This window comes from Citrus clementina, unplaced genomic scaffold, assembly GCF_000493195.1.
Source record: "Citrus clementina cultivar Clemenules unplaced genomic scaffold, Citrus_clementina_v1.0 scaffold_8, whole genome shotgun sequence".
Classification (NCBI taxonomy): Eukaryota; Viridiplantae; Streptophyta; class Magnoliopsida; order Sapindales; family Rutaceae; genus Citrus; species Citrus x clementina.
In genome coordinates this window covers 8,820,716-8,828,188 of record NW_006262022.1, presented here as the reverse complement: position 1 = coordinate 8,828,188, position 7,473 = coordinate 8,820,716, and the positions used below count along the sequence as shown (strand labels likewise).

Sequence of the window (7,473 nt, the reverse complement as noted above, 5' to 3'; positions counted from 1 at the left end):
CTCGAGACCATTTCCATGAATTGAAGAGAGTACTTGTTGTTTCCAGATCGTGTAATTTGTGCGATCAAGTTTGATTGGTGTGGTAAAGGTAAATGATGCTCCAAACGGGACATGAGTTGAAGAATTAAAGCTTGAAGAAGCCATCACGTGGCTCTGATACCAAGTTGAAGATTATAAAGTGTTTGGTTGACAGGAAACTTTCTTAAACTACAGAGAGAAAATATTTTAGACTGAATTCATTATTATTAATATGTAAATGAAATGATGGTTTACAAAACTTTATATACACAAGTCTGGAAGATTCTACAGCACAGGTGCATGTGAATCAACTTAACAACCTATAACAAATTATTAGCGGGAAAACATTAACAAACTCTGAAAACTGTTTAGGCATAAGCAACTGAAAGCTGACGTGGCTGCTGACATGGACATCAGGATTTATTCTTAACATTCATATATCTCGTCAGATATTAACAATGGCTTTCTAGCATAGTTAAAATGTTTTCGTTATAGTATCTGCTTGTATAATGTGGTTTAAGATAATACAAATTTGCTTTCTGTGAGCCTCACTGAGGGTGGAGGATGATAGCAGTACAATCTGATTTCTGATTTAACCGCATTTTTTCTCCATTTATGTACTAGCAACCCCCCAAAATCAGAATATCAAAGAGAGTGGGATCCTTGGCTAACGATCCTACCAAAGCACATCTCTTCTTTATTCAAATTAGTCTATAATACCTTGTTCAAGTTCACTTTTATTAGCCTCATTTAGTTTAATTTTAGCATATTTCATCTATCTTTCTATCTTGCGTCTGATGCACGATTGTAATGCTTTTGCAGAGTGCTTCTGACCATATCACTGTCAAGAAATATATCTGTCCAGAGCCTCATAGGCAAGTACTTTTACTATAATCAACTCAAGGTGCCGATCATTTTTTTTTTCACTTGTTATGTTGTTGGTGTGAATGCTATTGAAGTAATTCCTATCCTCGCAAAGGATTCAATTTGAACGGTGTGTTCACCGAATTATGGTTCTAATAGTTCTGGGTACATACCGTATATTCCACCGAAGTTCTGCTGCCATTTGTTCTTCTGGCAGCTGGAAATGGCAACATGCAGAGTCAATCAGATATGGTAGTTACTCATTATCTAAATTGACTGAGAAACTATTCTTTACATGCTTGATTATACATTTTCAACTTATTGTTAGGATCCTGGATTTTCAAGATACCTTCTAGAATGCCTTTTGTCAATAGGAAAGAACAGGTTAGGGACTCTTCTTCATAATATGATAATTTGAATTTTCATTTCTGAAGTTATCCAGAAGCATGTAGCTTCTATACTATCTTGAAAATTATGAACTGATGCAATCTGCTGAAGATTACGTTTTCAAATACAGAGCATGAATTTATATTTCTTAACATTAGGCATGAACTATTGACATTCTCAAACCCTCTAAGGATGTGGTTCCTTGATTGAAATCGGTCATTTTACATCACTTTGCTTCAACAAACAAAAAATGCTCTTTGCACACAACAAATCTTTAGAACTGATCTTTCATTAGAACTCGAAAGACTTTCTGGCGAAGCCGACGGTGGTCGGGCGACCTTCCGGCGAAGTCCGGCGGTGATCCCGGCGACCTTCCGTTGATGTCCGACGGTAATCCGGCGAGGTCCGGCGACTTTCCGGTAGTGGTCCGGTGACTTTCCGGTGGAAGTATATTTATAATATTAAATCAATAAAATAAAATAATAATTATTAATGGTATTAAATAAGTTTAAAAATTAAAAAGTAATTTTGGAAACTTTAGTTTTTAATATAAGAGGAATTTAAATTTTTCACTAGTTAACATAAGAGAAAATTAGATTTTGTTGTTTTTTTATTTTAGTTTAATAATATAAATTTTTTTAATTTTAAATGGATAAACTAATTAGATTTTGGATATCCATTAAATATTCATACCCATCCAATATCTAATTAGATATTTTTAAAAATATATATATCCATATCTAAGATGATTTTGGATAAATATTATCCACTTCAATTGAATTAGATATATAAATATCCAATTTGAATAGAACAATTTGCCATCCCTGGGCTCATTGGAATTCATAAACTTTTATTTCCCGAACAGACATCATAGGGGCATGGACGGCCAGACCGGTTTGACTACATTCCCGTTTTTTTCTAAGTTATTTCACAAACAGACCGACCTGGTCAGTCAATTAGAATTCAGAAACTTTCAGCAGCTTTTCCAGAAAGATCAGAGCTTTTCAGGTTTGCCACTGGCTGTTCTGCTGCTTGACTGCACACACTAAACAGTGTCAGCTTGAACCACCTAACCTCGTCAACCATGCTGCTGAATTCAGAAACTTTCTGTATTTTTCATATCCCAAGAGAACAAGGTTAGGTTTCTCTTTTTTTTTTTTTTTTTATTTCATTTTATTTTTCCCAAAAAATCTCAAATTTATCTTGAAACTCTGTTTTATTTTGCTTTTCTCATAGCCCACCTTGGAAGAGAGAAAACTACTAGTATTTGTAAACCCAGCCACCGCCCACAGAGCCCTTCTTGAGCTCACGCTCTCTGGTAATTTCTTTTACCTTTTATTTTTGTAAGTTTTGTATTTTTTTATTCATTTATTATTTACTAGTTTAGTTCTTATTTATATAATCTTTCACGCTAAAGCTCTCACTCTCTTCCCTTCACAGACAGTAGTTTTATCCCTCACTGTCTTTGAAGAAAGAACAGGTTTTTACTCTCTCATTTAATCTTTAGTTTTACTTCACTGCCTAAAGTTTCAATTTTGTTTATATTTACGTGTAGAATTTGAAATACATAGTATACACTTACGAGTGGCACAGGCTGTTTTCTCAAAGTGTGTGTTTATGATATCTACTATCTGGGTTGTGTTCATTTGACTCAAGTTCTGTAATTTTGGTTGGATCCTTAGTAAATTTAATACCTTGGTCTCGTTACCAGCCCATATCTTTGATTTGAGTTTACAGTTCTTTGTGTGATGGCAAAACTCGGCGTTACATTAAAATGTGTTTAGATCACTATTGTTTGTTGATAGCAAGCTTCTGGTTGCTTTTTTCTTGGTTATGATGACGAGTAGTGCTAGGTGTAGAGAAAGATGAGAGACTCTCTCTTCCTTTTTCTTCTTTAGTTCTCTCATCTTTCTCTACACCAAGCATTTTCCTATGATGATTATTTAGTTGATTTCTTTGTTTCCTTGTTCTGGGTTGTCTTTTGTTGCTTTATTGAATTGCTTGTCACTGTTTCTACTCTTGGCTTCAATGTATCTGGCTGGAAAAGTATTTCAAGTAAAGTAACTTGGTAATGCTGATAGATGGCGTTGCCTATTCGTGTGATTGTTAGATTTCTATTGAAACTAAATAAATAAGTGGCCTCTCAACCTATTTTTGACACAAATAAGGGTCAACAATAGAGTGTATATATAGTTTGTTGACATTGATCTAAGCCTGGTTTTAGCTCTCTACTTTTTTCTTTAATATTAAATCTTTTTACCTGAATTTCCTTTTGTCTTCCTGATGCCAATCTCATTTGTCTGCCTTTAACATTTGTTTTAAAACCATTTGGTAGCTTCACAATGCATCTGCTTCTTTTAAATTGCCTTGATTTGTGGCATGCTATATGTACTGAATGCTCGTATATGCAGATAGGGAGTTCTCAGAAAAAGAGTCCAAGTCTCACATAGGGTTATAGAATTTCAGTATGAATCTCTTTATGTGGAATTCAACCATTTTGTTGAATCACGTTTTGTGTTTTTTTTTATGTTGAGGTTACATTCTGTCTCTTCCAGGTTGTTAAATTTTTGAGCTCTATGATATTTTCCTTTAGTAAAAAAGGAAGTTTTACTTGAAGCCAAGTAGCATCTCTAGGGAACCACTTGGGCTTAGCCCAAGTGGCTAGAGCCACTCCCTCACACAAATGTGAGGGAAGGGGTTCGAACCTCCGCAGACGCATTGCAGGAGTTTAATTTAAATGTCCTTCCTTGAAGTTCCAGAGCTTGAGTGAAGGCAGTCTTTCTCCCAAGCTGGGAGTTGACGTCCCTCTAATATTTGAAAGGGTTAAAAAATCTGAGCGGTGCTATATCAGCATTGATGTCAACAGGTCTCAGTATATATATATGATTGTACATATCAGTTATACTCTTATGTAATATGAGTTGTAATTTGAGCAATAGTCTCATGTCATAAAAAAAAAAAAATAGCATCTCTAGGGCATTAATAGAAAGGGTAATTATTATAAACCTCTCCTGAGTTTTGGTGTATTCTCAATCTGATATATTGTATTGATGTATTATCAAATACTTCCCCTGACGATAGTATACCATCTTGTATTAATTAGGGTGGTGAGGATAAAATCGTAAAAGCTCCCTTCAATGATAAAAAAAATTCAAGCAAACTTGAAATTTTCACGTTGAGTTCTGTAATTGGTCTCGACTTTGTAAATGTCCAGTGGCTAAAGAACAAAAACGAGCATTACCCCACAAACATTAACACCTACAAACATAAACACCCACAAAAAAAAAGAGGAAAAATGGTCCATCTCTTTCCTCCATTCAAATCGAAGCATGAACCACAACATCCCTTTCATCTTCTCCAATGCTTTGATTAAAAAACTTGCCCACGAACGGGAGACCATGACACTGAATCCGGACACGCCAATACCAGAGATGACTGATTCACGACGGTGATGTGGAAGAATACCGACCAGTGACTTTCGCCGTCGACCCACAAACAATCCCAGTGTTTTTGAGCTGCGATGAGGTATGAATCAGAGTATTTCCTTGCATGTCAATTTTATTGGCTGAAATTAGGGGATTTGGTAAAAAAAGAATAATGGGTCTCGAAAATTTTTTGACAATGTTTCTGTTGCTTCCACTTTTTTCCATCGATTAGTGATAGGTGAATAATTCCTGCAAATGCATGTTCACTTGTGATTTTTTATATTGCCGTATCGTTGATTGAAAATGAATTTGAAATTTTTTTTATTTGTTTAAGGTACTGCTGCTGATTATTGAGCATTGATTCATGCTAATTTTTGTTAAATTAAAGATGGGATTATTTTTAAGGAGACGTGCAAAACCTTCTCCGCAATAGATTTGGCTTCTGGCATGCCTACTTGGCTAGAGATAATTGCTTATATGGTCATTGCTGCCTATATTAGTCAAGAATATTGATTAGGCAATGTACTGGGGTAGAGATCGGTGGGATTTTGGAAAATTGGTTATAGATGCAGTTTGATTGTGGTCTCAAATAGTGTGATCCGTCAATTAAACTCCCTGAAAATAGTAATACTTTAGTCAAATCTTCTAGTAATGTAGCTTCCAAATATTGAGATCGGTCATTTATGGATTGGAGGACACAAGCTAGTTTTAAGAGGTCTGTAGAAACTGAGATAAGGTGTTTGGGTCATTGGCCTTGTCTTTTTCTGCATATAGAGGTGTATAGAACTGAGATAAGAAGGTGTGTCCAGTCACTAGCCTAGTCTTTTCATATGCTATACTAAACCAACTGTGCACTGATGTGATTGTTCTTCCTTTAGATCTATTGAGGATACTTGATTTTATATTTTATTTTGATCATGATATTTATATGTATTGGGTTGAAAAAATTGTCATGGTTTGCTGTATTCTTTCTTGCTGGAGCAGTGAGTTAAACAATAGAGTCTGCTTGAGTGCTTCATTTTAGTTGGGTATCTATTATAATTCGAGTAAAATAAGCTTCAACAGTGAAGATACATCAACGTCTTCACTAGTTCATGCTCTGAAACGATAATGTAATGGTTATTGAATGTGAAAAAGTAGATTGGTTTAGGACATAGAAATTGTTTTAACCTCATGATTAGCATTAAAGTATATTAATGAATTTTAAATGAAATCATTTCACATTGTTTTCTGTTTCATTTATTATTTTATACTGACCATATGCAATGGCTTTAACCTTACAGCTTAATTTACATGGACATAGAGGCTGTTGTGGGTGGTAAAATGGTTAATGTTGCACCCGTGATTCCAGAGTAATACACATTGAAGAAGTTGTGGGAGGATGTGAATGGGTGATAAGTTTGAAAAATTACAGCACCATAGTTTTTAAGAATTTTTAAAAAGATGTAGAAGAAGAAGAAAGTGTGCTATGGTGATTTATTAAGCCCGCAAAAGGCTCCATTTATAGGCCCTACTGCTGAAAATATTACTGTTTATTTACAACGGTAATATTGGCAGCACAATGTTAATTTTTTTTAGGTATGCAATTTTTTTTAATCCATTGGATTTTTTTGTGGGAATTCTATTACCCATCAATTTATCATATGAATAAAATATATTTTGGTGGTAAGGGTATTTTTGGAATTTCAACAGTCAACTGACGGTCCACTTAACAGAATACTAACATCAGGGGATGTCCCTGTAATTACATGGATGCTTTCTATCCGCCTGTCAATACACTAAACCTCAGGAGAGGTCCCTGAAAATTACCCTTCATAGAAATTTGCATCCCTAGTTTTGAAGAATGCCCATATTGATTTTGGAAATTTTTTTTTTTTTTTTTTGGAAAATCAACTTTATGTTTTTTCAAAAATATTACTGAAAATGATATCGGTTTCACCTTGTCTGATAATATGTGTAATATGTCCATTATCTATTAATATAAATGTTCATAAATTTATTATCAAAAATAAAAATAAAAATAAAAATAAAGTTCCGGAACTGTTTTGATTGAATTAGTGGCAGGGATTGATGGTCTTTGTGTCTTTTTCTTGTGATAGGAGCTAAAACAAACAGGTGCTGTTGACCATACTATTCAAGTGTTCAATTGGATAAAAAATCAGAACAACTATTGGGCACAGGGGGTATCATGTCTAGTTCAGCTGCGGAGACTTCCTCAATGTTCTACAGTATGATCCTTCCTTCCACCATCCATAACAAGATGCTAGTAATTTTCCGGACTTCTATATTCTTATTTTCCAAAGATTATTGTTGAGAATGAATAGATTTTCATTATGTTTACTTGTTTGCTGAGCAAGATACCCACATTTTATAAATAGGCTTTATTGTTTCTCAATGAGCAAATAAATCTTCCAAACTGGCACCATGGTTTAGGGTTTGCATGCACTGAACATTTTCTACGGAAACAAAACAAATGATGTTGATGCCGCACTATGTCCATGAAAAGTTTAGTACTCCACCATTTAGTTGAAATACATGTCAGCTAATGTACCAAAGATACCCTCTAATCCATTGAAGAAATTTCTGTCACGCAAGTTTTTCATGTTTCCTTAAATCATAGAGTGATTATTCATCTATTCTATGTAATTATTTTACTGTTATGTGCTTGATTTCGGTTGCTGGATTGCTAATTACTTTACATGAATTATGAAGCAAAAATGATGATGATGATGATGATGATAGAAACAAAGTAGACTTGTAGTCAAAATTTGCAAAGGGG

At 34.4% G+C, this 7,473-nt stretch overlaps 1 long non-coding RNA gene across 1 annotated transcript; it reads left to right on the top strand.

The window, feature by feature from the left end:
* The first annotated feature begins 2,084 nt into the window (after window positions 1-2,084).
* Window positions 2,085-7,399, top strand: LOC112095897. Its single transcript, XR_002904043.1, has 6 exons — window positions 2,085-2,405; window positions 2,506-2,587; window positions 2,710-2,749; window positions 4,373-4,794; window positions 5,978-6,272; window positions 6,794-7,399. It is a non-coding gene; the product is annotated as an uncharacterized LOC112095897 (long non-coding RNA).
* The last annotated feature ends 74 nt before the right edge of the window (window positions 7,400-7,473 follow it).